This window comes from Hemicordylus capensis, chromosome 17 (genome assembly GCF_027244095.1).
Source record: "Hemicordylus capensis ecotype Gifberg chromosome 17, rHemCap1.1.pri, whole genome shotgun sequence".
NCBI lineage: Eukaryota > Metazoa > Chordata > Lepidosauria > Squamata > Cordylidae > Hemicordylus > Hemicordylus capensis.
Window position 1 is genome coordinate 12,206,505 of NC_069673.1, and position 12,791 is coordinate 12,219,295.

The 12,791-nt window shown below is 50.8% G+C and overlaps 1 protein-coding gene across 8 annotated transcripts in view; it reads right to left on the reverse strand.

The window, feature by feature from the left end:
• Positions 1-12,791, reverse strand: part of RAPGEF1 (Rap guanine nucleotide exchange factor 1) — a 205,581-nt gene that overhangs the window by 51,577 nt on the left and 141,213 nt on the right. The gene's annotated exons all lie outside the window — the stretch shown is intronic.

Below are 12,791 nucleotides of genomic sequence, written 5' to 3' on the forward strand. Positions count from 1 at the left end.
GAAAGTCTGAAAAGGATGACATATATTGTAATTTCCAAGAGTGGAGAGAATTCACCTTTTTGGGGGGGCCACAGATTTTGGTCAATGTGCAGAGATGCTTCCAGAAAATTATAAACGGAGCAGACATAGAGGGACAAGATCGATGCTTGCCCACGACACTCTCCCCAAAGAGAAGCAAGTTCAGACTGTTTCTCTAATTCAGACAGAACGGAGAGGTGGGCGGTCAGGCAGGCAACGTAATCAGGGTGGCCACGGCCCCTCCCCTCGTGGCTACTCAAGTTAGCATGGCATACCCACAGCCCTGATGGGGTGGGGGGAAGTCAACGGCATGTGAAAAGGCAGACCACGCCGCCCCCCAACAACCCACCTCCACCAAACAATTAATAAAACCCTAAATATTGCTTGAAAGTTGTCTTTTAAAAGGGTCAGATAAGCTGCCCACTACTCCGCCCCCCACCCCATATTTTTTAGGCTGGCTATGGGGCTGTGGAAGGGGCCTGAGGCCATCTCTAAAGTAGTTCTGTCTGACCGGCCGAGAAGAAAAGGGTGGTGGAAACCACATATGGATTTCTCCCGCCGGCCCCTGTTTTTCGTTTGACCTATTTCTCAACCACAGCACATTTTTATGGCTCAGAGGCCTCTGGCGGTTATTTTTAAATGTTGAGCTGTGGATCTAAATAAACCTGCCCGCCTCCACAGCGAGCCACTTGGCATGCATTTTGAGCAAACAGCACTCCAGGAGGCCAAGGGCTCCGGGGCAGGGCAGTGGACAAGTCAGAGAGCAAATAACAGGCTGGCCTTCAAGTTAAAGGAGGACGCGCGCGTTAAAAGAGGAGAGCTGGAATTGTGGTAGTGAGCGTGAATGGTCCCTCTTGCTAAGCAGGGCCTGCCCTGGTTTGCATTTGGATGGGAGACTTGATGTGTGAGCACTGGAAGAGATTCCCCTCCGGGGATGGAGCCGCTCTGGGAAGAGCAGAAGGTCCCAAGTTCCCTCCCTAGCAGCATCTCCAAGACAGGGCTGAGAGAGACTCCTGCCTGCAGCACCGGAAAAGCCGCTGCCAGTCTGGGTAGACAATACTGAGCTAGACAGACAGATGGTCTGACTCAGTAGAAGGCAGCTTCCTATGTTCCTGTATATTTACAAGGGTTGAGAAGCACTGATCTAGATCATAGATGGGTGCTGCGATTAGATAGACCAGTGCTGCAACCCCAAGAGGGCTCAGCTCCTCTTGCACGTACATTTAACAGATGACTAATAAGAAAGTGCTCTTTTCCTCGTTTATTTTTTAAATCTCCAATGTGACCATAGCAAAGGAAGTTCATCAAATGGACATCTTGCTTGTCCACTAGTAGCACTGATCACACCGCCCCCAGAGTTACTTTTCCATCCAGGCAGCCACTGAATGGGATGTGTAAACCTAACAGGACTGGCGCTGGTGCCACGTACAGCCGTCGATCCCCCCAGTGTAGGCAAAAGGGTTACCGGAGGCCGAGCATGGCGGGAAACTCAAAAGGCAGCCCCAAGGACAGGACTCCCTCCTCTTAACTTGGGTCTTCAACCCCGGCTAGCTTGGCAAAGAGGCACCTTTGAACGTGGCGATTCCCTTTATTGAGCAGGGGGAGAGCAGCTGGCCCTCTCCGCCCCCAGCACAGGACCTCCAGTGAGTGTTGGCAAACGGGAAAGCCAGGTTTCAACCTGTCCCAGCTCGTGAGTCATGGCCTTCCGGCGGCTTTCAAGCTTGCCACAGCACAGGCCGGCACGTGCCCGGCTCCCGGCGGCAAACACGGGCCGGCTGCTTCCAGACACAGAAAGACGCCGACGCCGAGCCACTCGCCCCCCAGGCGCCAAGAACGGGTTGCGAACGCCAGCCCTGCCAGTTCACCTCTGCTCCCCCTAATGCCAGGGCTGCCCAGAGCCCCTAGAGACATCTCAGCAAGCCAAGGCTGACGGTGGGCGAACACAGACCATTGAACCCGATGAAAGGAGGCTGCGTTTTGGAAAACCAGAGATGGGGAGGAGCGTATCTCAGCAGGGAGCGCATTCCGCAATCTTGGGGCAGCCGACCAGAAGGTTGGCAGGCGGGTTAGTGGTCTATAATTGCTTGGATCTGCACCTTTTGCCGGGTCTTTCCAGCAACATTTCCAATTGACATGGAAATGGGTAATCAGACCTGCTGCTCAGTTCGATCATATCCCAATTAGGGATACAATGATTAGTCTCTAGGTAAGATAGAGAGAGCCGGTGTGGCATAGTGGTTAGAGTGCTGCACTAGGACCAGGGAGACCCGAGTTCAAATCTCCATTCAGCCATGATACTAGCTGGGTGACTCTGGGCCAGTCACTTCTCTCTCAGCCTAGCCTACTTCACAGGGTTGTTGTGAAAGAAAAACTTAAGTATGTAGTACAGCGCTCTGGGCTCCTTGGAGGAAGAGCGGGATATAAATGTAATAATAATAATAATAATAATAATAATAAACATATCAGGGTTTTTTTCCTGGTTATATATCTTGTTTCATAATTGTACGAAAAATTGATATTGTTTATTAGATTAAAGGGTATTCCATGTATCTGGACTTAGAAACCACAAATCTCATTTTTCTGAATGCTGGAAATTATGGATTACAGCAGTTGATCACCCCAGCTGGAAGGAGATCTCGACTAACAAAGTATATGGGGACAACTATTGCTACACCCCAATGCTTGGGAATGTGAGCTGTTCAATCAATGTGCATGAATAGGGATGCTAATAGGGGAGCCCACCCATCTGGGTTCGCTTTACGATATGTGATACGGCTCACCACACTGAAATTAAAAGATGGCTTTTAAAAATCCATATGCTGGTCTAAGGACTGTAATAAAGACTGATTGATTGCTTGACGGAAAGAATCCAAATAAGATAGATTTATTAAATCAACATGTTACAAATGCATATGAAAAGGCTCAGTCACAACCAGCAGCATAAAAATAACCAACGAGCACTTCTTCATCCAGACAGCGCATTTCTGTCCGTCCCCCCCCCCCCCGGGTATTATGCATGCACATCATTTTGCGAAGAGATGTTTGGTTGTTTTTAAATCTGAAACTTTTCCTCCAAGGACAAAGTCTTTTAAAAGTTTGTTTTAATCATTTGCTCAAAAGACAAGACACACAGTGTCAACACACACACACACACACACACACACACACACACACACACACACACACACACACGTCACAAAACGTCTCTCATTTTAATTCTTCTCATCATCATGCCAATGAGGTTTGGAGGAGATGCCGCTTCTGACAGAATGCTCAGAAGTTCAGAATCTCGCATCCGCTGGAGAACTAACTAACAAGCCGCCCCTCCGTTCTGAAATGGCAGGGGGGCCTTCCGGGAAGCACGCCCCCCAAACGCTGCTAGGAGGAGGGAAACAAAGGTCCTTCTCTTCCCGCTCGATAATGAAGCTGCGGAGCGCCTTTTGGGAGGGCGCTTCAGCGGGCGATTATGCCAGGGGTCTTTCGGGCACAGCGGAGACTTATGTAACACGTTACACAACGCTGCCCATTAAAATAGCATTTCTGACTCTGGGCGCTTCTCGGTCAATTGAAGACAGAGCCGCTTCCACTAACCCCCCCCCCCCGCAAAAGGGAACAGAAAGGGGGACAGAGGAAGCTGCTTTCTACTGATTCTTGGTCCATCTAGCTCAGTATAGTCTACCCAGACTGGCAGCGGCTTCTCCAAGGTGGCAGGCAGGAGTCTCTCTCAGCCCGATCTTGGAGATGCTGCCAGGGAGGGAACCTGGGACCCACGACATGCAAGCATGCAGGTGCTCTAGGGCAGGGTTTCTCAACGTGTGGGTCCCCAGATGTGATTGGACTTCAACTGCCATAATCCCCAGCCCCAGTGGCCTTTGGCTGGGAATTATGGGAAGTGAAGTCCAATTACATCTGGGGACCCACACGCTGAGAATCCCTGCTCCAGGGGATGTACTAAAATGCTTGAAACGGAATGCCCACGGAAGAGCCCTGGTTCCTTCCCAATGGCCATGACATCTCTGAATGCATCACGATGGCTCTTTGGAAGGAAGAACACGGGAAAATAAAAGGGAGGCTCCGGCGACATCCAGGAAACTGGCCGGCCCTAAACTTGCTGCTGGGGTGGGGCTGCTTCTGGGCTGCCCAGAGGCTCTTTCCGATTTAAAGCCAGATTTACAGGGCAGGTTCCCCTCAAGGGCACGTCACCCTCTAAGCAGCTGGCCATTTGGAGGCCAAGAGGGCGGACGGCCCCGGCTTGCTTCCTTGGCAACAGTTCACTAGCTGAGATTAACTCAGCCGGCATTAATGAAGGGGCCGCAGCAACATCCGAAGGCCGGCGGGCGTGAAGGGCTCCTCCCTCCCCAGCCAGGGCAGCGCTGGGTGACTCACAGGATTCATCATCTTCCATGCCGCCCATCAGGGCTTCCAGAGGAAGCCAAACATTTCTGTTTGCCCGGGAGAAGATTTCCAGCTCGGATCCGCGCCCCGCCAAGAAATGCCTCTGGCTGCAGGGAGAGTCTGTGCCACAGAGAAGATGGATGGAGACGCCTCGCCAGGAACTCTGTGGCCAGGAGCGAGAGCAGATTTGTGGTCTCCGGAGTTGAACGGTCGAGTATTACCCCTGCTAACTGGGAAAAGGGACACCTTTTGAAGTGGTGTTTCTCTTCTGTTGAGCAGGGGGAGAACGTCTGGCCCTCTCCACCTCCAGCAACAGTACCCCTCCAGTGGCTGTTGCTGGTTATCTGCCTTATGTTTCTTTTTCGACTGTGAACCTTTTGGGGACAGGGGGCCATCTTAAAGTAAAAGTAAAGTTGTGCCGTCGAGTCGGTGTCGACTCATAGCACCCACGGAGCCCTGTGGTCTTTGGCAGAATACAGGAGAGGTTGAGCATTGCCATCTCCCTCTCGGTATGAGATGATGCCTTTCAGCACCTTCCTATATCACTGCTGACCAAGATAGATGTTTCCCATAGTCTGGGAAACATCTGGGGGCCTAAAGTTAAGAAACCCTAGTCTACATGATCTCTTGACCTTTTGTAACAGAGCCCCCCCCCCCAAATTGCATATATCTAAGTAGTGGTGTAGCCATTGGGACCACTGTTCCCTCTAAGGTGTGCACAAGTTTTCTGATGTCCGCTCAGTTAATTTTAGACCCCGCTCAGGTCGAATTAGGAAGGCCCCACTCTGAATGCAGGTGCCTTGATCCTGCCGCCCAGAACAAAACTCATTCCACGCACAGATGAAAAAAATTAGAGGGACCACTGACTGGGACTGGAATGGCTAATATTGGGTGTGGCTACGAGGGCTATCACAGAAAGTTCCTGCACTCTTCTTTTGAATTTGTGACTACATCACTGGTCATCTCCACGCAGAAGGTTAAAAGCTGTTGAAAATACAAACACCCCTTTTCTCACTCCCCTTTAATTCCCACCGCCCCCCCAGCTCCTTCAAAATGGTAATCGTCGTACAAAGCGTGCCCAGTGCTCAATGGGGCTGCTACAGCCTCTAGCTGGCACGTGGCATCCACAGAGGCCAACAGGTGGCACTCTCATATAAAACATCTGTTTCCAAACACAGTTAAATCATAATTGTTATTTATGTTGAGCGGCATGCTCGCTGGTATGTGAAATACATTGTGCTCCGAAAAGCAGTCCTTCCAGAGTGGTCCCTTGAAAAGCAGTGCAGGGAACAGCCGTTTGCTGTGGGGTCTCCCACTGAGGTTGCGGCTACTCGCAGTCAGGCTATAGACACCCAATTTCCATTGGTTTTTGTGGTTCTTGTGCACAAGCTATTTGTGGTTCTTGCGCATGGAACCAGAAATTTTACACTTCCCATGCTTGGAGGCAGCGTGGAGCCATGTTGGGGTCCCCCCTGACACAAGTATTTACATGAGTTTTTTGGCAGGGTCTTGCTTTTTTTTGTTTTGCAAAATCCAGAGGATTTGGGGGGCCATTGCTGGAGGAGCTGGAGAGGTTCAAGGTACTGTGCTGTATTTCTCTTATTTCTGCCCCCCACCCTGCCCTTTTGGTGATTATTAGCTCTTTAAAATGTCCTAGAATGCCATAATAATAATAATAATAATAATAATAATAATAATAATAATAATAATGCCATTTATGCTGGAAGACATTGAAGTGATGGATAGCTTCTGCCTTTTAGGATCAACCATCAACAGTAAAGGATGCAGGAGTCAAGAAATACGCTGCAGACTAGCACTTGGTAGGGTTGCAATGAAGGCCTTGGAAAGGAGATTGAGATGCCATAATGTGTCTATACAAATAGTGTCTATACAATCCAAATATGCTGAGGAACCCAAGCCAAGGCACAAGGTTTCCAATATCACAGTTTTGGCATCCACAACTATAGGCGGGAACGTAACTCCTGTGCAAAATAAGGACCTCTTATTTTTATTATTATTTTATTTAACATATTTTTATACCGCCCAAAACTTATGTCTCTTACATCTCTTGTATTCACTTTCCCCCCAAAAGGCTGAAAGCCACGGCTTTAAAAAAAGGATCAGACAAATTCCCGAAGGAAAGGTGAAGACATGAATTTGCCCAGTCAGTGAGCATGTGCCTGCATTCAGAGTGGGGCCTTCCAGATTCAACCTGAGTGGGATCTAACATTAACTGAATGGACATAAGGAAACTTGTGAGCGGACGCGCATGTGCACGCCTGAGAGGGAACACTGCTGGGGAGTGCTCCCAACAGCCAGAAACCCTGTCTCCTCTCTTAACAGACTTGCTCCACTGCCCTACTGTTAGGCACGGGACCACCAAGTTCGCTATTCAATGCAACTCAGTAGAACCACTGTCTAGATGAAGAAGAATGACTCAGGTGCTCAAAAATGAAACGCCTCCAGGCATGGGATTTGCAACCTAAGCCAGGCCCACCACACCCTGCAGAAAAACCACAAACGGGTTTCTTTTATTCCTTCCCTGGTGGAGATGTAGCTTAACAGGTAATTGGGTGGAAGGAGAAAAGACGGATTTCACACTCTCCTCTCTTCCAGCCTGCTCCCCATTTCCTTCTGGAAGATTCGGGCCTTTTTCCCCCTCGGAAAAATCCTTGTAACTTGGATTTTCAAGGCATTCTGCTGGCTGGCTGGAAGCTGAGATTCCGAGGAGCCACCCCACGCTGGTGGGAGCTGTTTACCTGTCGCTAAGGCAGCCGAATGATCTCATTGTACTTGGTCAGAACAGCACACAATTGCAGAGGCTCTGGGGAAGAGCATGGGCGGGCGACAGCCACCACCTATGGGCGGTTCACGAGCTCAGGTGCAAGACACACAAAAAAAGGGCATTGCAAATTCTCTCCAAAGCATTTCACCCATTGTGGAGCCCTACGCTGGCTCCAGCAAGGAACCAAGAAAATTCAGCTCACAAAAGACACTTGTGAGTCTGGTCTGGACGGCCAGCTAGGTGGCCTGTGCACTTGACTCCTACCAAGCATGATTCCCACACGCCTCCCAACGTGAAGGGCTCTGCAGCTGCTCTCATTCCCCCATCCAGCCCTGGGACAAGCCGTCCATTAAAGACAGCAGACACCGAGGCCAAAGCCCCTCTCCATGGCTTTGCAGCTGATCTGACATTCGAACCAGCTCCCCCAGAACAGACTCCCCCCAAAACTATGTTCAAAACTTCACCACCACCACAAACCTCCCTCGTTTTGTCTACAAGCATGAGTTCCTACGTCTCCAAGACGTAGGGTCTCCAAGACGTGGGTGGCCTACAACTGCCATTGCCTCCAGTCACAGACTCAAGTCTGAGAACCCGGGGATTACTCCAATGCAAGTGCCTTCCTGGATCACGGCCCCTGTTCCCAAGAGCAGTCAGGCAGGTGCTTCGGGGAAACTTCCAAGGATGCAGGCAATGGCCTTCTCAGCAGCCGATATTCAGAGTTCTGCTGCCTCTTCGAGTGAACCTTCGACGTGCAATCATGGCTCACCGCCATAGCAGATCTCTCCTCTCGTTCTCCATCAAGCAGGAGAACTGGTCACGTGGTAGCAGGCATGGATTGTTCTCTTTGCTAAGCAGGGTCTGCCCTGGTTTGCATGTAGATGGGAGTACTTGTGGGAGTACTGGGAGATCTTCCCCTCAGGGGATGGGGCCACTCTGGGAAGAGCACCTGCCTAGCAGCACCTCCAGATAGGACTGAAAGAAAGACTCCTGCCTGGGACCTTGGAGAAGCCACTGCCAGTCTGTGTAGACAATACTGAGCTAGATGGACCAAGGGTCTGACTCAGTATATGGCATCTTCCTGTACCTAATGGCGCAGTAGGAAATAACCTGCCTAGCAAGCATGAGGTTGCTGGTTTGAATCCCCACTGGCACCCATATCGAGCAGCAGCGATATAGGAAGATGCTGAAAGGCATCATCACCTCATACTGAGCTGGAGATGGCAATGGTAAAGCCCTCCTGTATTCTACCAAAGACAACCACAGGGCTCTGTGGGCGCCAGGAGTCGACACCAACTCGACAGCACACTTTACCTTGAGAGGAGAGCTGGTCTTGTGGTAGCAAGCATGACTTGTCCCCTGAGCCAAGCAGGGTCCACCCTGGTTGCATATGAATGGGAGACTAGAAGTGTGAGCACTGTATTATATTCCCCTCAGAGGATGGAGCCGTTCTGGGAAGAGCAGAAGGTACCAAGTTCCCTCCCTGGCAGCATCTCCAAGATAGGGCTGAGAGATTCCTGCCTGCAACCTGGGAGAAGCCGCTGCCAGTCTGGGTAGACAATACTGAGCTAGACAGACCAATGGTGTGACTCAGTATATGGCAGCTTTCGGTTTTCCTATGTTCCTTCCTAAACTGTCAGTTACACAAGTCTCAGGGTGGTCCACAAACAAATAAGAAAACCCAACGTTTAAAAACAAACACAAAAACATATGGTATACAAAATGCAGTTGAAGTCAATACAAATTCAACTAAAAGCCTAACATTTGGCCTACCTTTGGAGAGGATTGCTGGTCTTGTGGTAGCAAGCATGACTTGTCCACTTAGCTAAGCAGGGTCCACCCTGGTTGCATTTGGATGGGAGACTCCATGCATGAGCACCGGAAGAGATTCCCCTTAGGGGATGGAGCAGCTCTGGGAAGAGCATCTAGATTCCAAGTCCCCTCCCTGGCAGCATCTCCAAGACTGGGCTGAGAGAGTCTCCTGCCTGCAACCTTGGAGAGCATTGTACCCACATGTGGGGCAATACAGTGGCTGCACAGGTGGCTCTTCATAAAGCAAACAGGGGAAATACCTGGGCAGGACAAGTGCATTGGGCCATGAAGGTACTTGCCCGGAGGCAATTTCTGCTCGCCCAGGGCAGGCCGGCGAGAGGCAAGTGGCATGGTTGCCCTCAAACACTGCGCATGACCAGCATGTTAGACATGAAAGAGGTTTACTTCTACCCAAAGCGCAGCTGGGCATGGCACATTCCTTGGAAACCTGGAAAGCTGCAAATCAGGACAAGACAGGGAATGAGGGGCAGGCTGGGCCAGAGACTAGCATAAGCACAACCACAACATGTAATGACTAGCAGCTCTCCTTAGGCTCTTGGTATGAAGCAGCACGCACCCAAGGGCTTGAAGCTGCCCTGACACTTCCCAACGGCCATTCAGAAATCCCATGCATTTCCGATGGCCAGTTGCAAGGAGCCAGTACATTCCAGGGGGGCATTCCCCGCCATTCATTTTAGGACTTTCCCTTGAGTCTACATGATCAGATGCACGGCAGTCAGCCTAGTGGACTCAGAAGCCGCCTTATACCGAGCTAGACCCTCCGTCCATCTAGCTCCATACTGTCTACACTGACTGGCAGCAGCTCTCCAAGGTTTCTGGCAGAGTCTTGAGATGCTGCCCGGGACGGAACCCGGGACCCTTTCTGCATGCACAGCAGATGCTCTGCCACTGAGCTCTGGCCCCGTCTCCATCTAACCAGAGGCAGGAAGTATCTCCTCAATGCAACACGATTTCAAACTTCAGCCTTTTGCTCTGCTTGCAGGCATCCAACAGATGAAAACAAGCGAGCCTTTCCACCTCTCTTCCTGACAAGGTCCTCTTAAATCAGAGCCGAAATGCATGGCCCCAGGGAGGGTGTGACATCTCATCACTCCACATCCCCATCTTCCCTGCTGTCTCCCTAATTAACAAGGAGTGGGCAACAGCTGTCCATGTCCCTGAGGCCTGAAAGCTCTTAGCGCTGGAGAGGGGCTGGTATGTGTGCGGGACCAGCAACCGATTTGGCTGCAGCGATGGGATCAGCACCAGACGACCTAGTTATCTAAGTGCACCGCGAGAACTGCGTGGCTGGAGGACACAATGGCATGAACAACCAAGGAGATGACAACTGTGGGGGCCTTGGGGCAAAGCGAGTCCTGGTGACACAGGCAGGGAGGTGGGGCAGGGGGAAAAAATTCAGTGCGGAATTTCCAAAATTGTCCCCATGCTTTATTTCCCCGTGGAATTGTTTTCATTCCTAAAAATTCACTGGCCAACGTGCAGCAGCAGCCGTTCCAGACTGCTGCTGTGGGTGCCGTCACTGGAGCAGGGGCCGTTTTCGCCAATCGCCCCTTCCCTTTGAAGCCCACCGTGCATCCGTGGCCCGCAGTGACATATTTTGGTGATGCACAGTGAGCTTCAGAGGGATGGGGAGGCTGGCGAAAATGTGTGTCTAACAACATCTCATTCCGCCACCACTGGAAGGGGCCACAAGGCCAATTTCAGATCCTCCCAGGTGAGCTAAACCGGGGATTTTCAACGTTGGGTCTCCAGATGTTATTCGACTTCAAACTCCCATAATCCTCAACCAAAGGCCACTCGGGCTGGGGATTATGGGAGCTGCAGTCCAATAACATCTGGGGACCCAACGTTGAGAATCCCTGATCTAAACAGGCCTCCACCATTGGTGGCCCACCAGCCAAACACATATCCTGGCTTGTCAGGTGCTTAGCCTTCTTCCTGTATTTGAAGTCCAAAGCACTCAGCAACCATAAGAACAGAAACAGCCTTGTTGGATCAGGCCCAAGAAGGCCCATCTCGTCCAGCATCCTGTTTCCCACAGTGGCCCACCAGATGTCCCCGAGAAGCCCACAGGCAAGAGGGGAGGGCCTGCTCCCTCTCCTGCTGTTGCTCCCCTGCAACTGGGATTCAGAGGCATCTTGCCTTGGGGGATAAAATCATCAGCCCCGTTAATTTTAGGTTCTGCTCAGGTTGAATCAGGAAGGCCCCACTCCAAATGCACATGGTGCGCACACACGGCCTTCATCCTGCCGCCCGGAACAAAACCCATTCCAGACACAGATGATGGAAAAAATGAGAGCGAACACTGCAGGGGCCACGTATTCTGGAAGGAGAAAAAACGAACTCCTGTAGGGCTCCTTTGCCTGGCCTTCTTAGTTCCCAGAGGCGGCTGAGCAAGTGAGTATCCACAGGCCTGACCTCCGCAAGCCGCCACGCTCCGAGCCCCTTCATTTCTGATGGCGGCAATGGCTCAGTTAGGCCATGGAGCATTCGCCACTTTGGCTTTCCCTGCTCTGTCAAAGAACGAGCAAAATGCCATGCCATTAAGAGGGAGAAAAACGGTGCCTTCCGGGGCAAGGATCCCGATAAGAGCAATCTATGTACACAAAGCTTTGGCTAGTTTTGCAAAGTTGTTTCTGCAAAACTGGCCAAAGCTCATTTGTCAATTAACAAGAAAACAATGCATCAGGAATCTCCACCCAAGAGCAGCCTGGATTCCATTCAGCCGAGGCAGGCAGCCAAGCAGCTCTCGTGTGTGTGCCTCGAAAGCAGAAGCCGATCCTGCTCAGCTAAGTCTCAGCCACGTTTAATTGGCTGATACCAGACACCAGCTATAGCTTAAGGTACATCGGAAGCCGCCTTCGAGTCATACAGATTGGTCCACCTCGCTCCGTATGGTCTACCCAGACTGGCAGCGGCTTCTCCAAGGTTGCAGGCAGGAGTCTCTCTCGGCCCTACTACTACTACTCGGAATTTTTATATACCGCTCTTCAACCAAAGTTCTAAAGTTCTAGCTTCTTACATAGAAAAACAAGCAACACATAAATAAAATGGTGTTTCTCTGTAGATTGTGAGTCTTTTGGGGAACGAGAACCATCTCTTTTAATTCTCTGTATATTCAATACAATGGGGGTGTGCGTGTGTCTGGGGCCGTGAGGTGCGGCCCCTGGGGGTGGCGGCCCGGGTTCTTTGAACCTGTTCGCCCATGGTGGCTCCACCCCTGCACTGAGCAACAAAAGTTCCCAAAGCAGTTTACATCGATATAAATAAATAGATAAAATGGCTCCCTGTCCCCAAAGAGCTCATAATCTTAAAAAAAGAAACATTAAGATAGACCCCAGCGACAGCCACTGGAGGGATGCTGTGCTGGGGACGGATAGGGCCAGTTGCTCTCCCCCAAAGAGAACCGCCACTTTCAAGAGGTGCCTCTTTGCTCAGTCGGCAGGGCACAAGCACAATATAAAGTGCTCTGAGAACTTCCCATGGCTGAAAAGTGGTATATAGAGGCGGGAACCGTGTCATCGCTGTTGAACTTAAAGGCTCTTCCCCAGCTCCACGTATGTCTTATTTTTCATTCATAAAGGGCTCAAACACAAAAGAAAGGGAAAGCAAATCAACGAAGTGTTAATACAAAATTCCTCTGCGTTTGTTATTCTTAGGTGGCTTTCCAGCTTTATTTCTCTAATATGGAGAATAATCCAAAAAGCCAGAGAGGCAGCTGCCGTGTTCTGCTGCCAACTGGTGAAGGCGGTAACCACTTCCT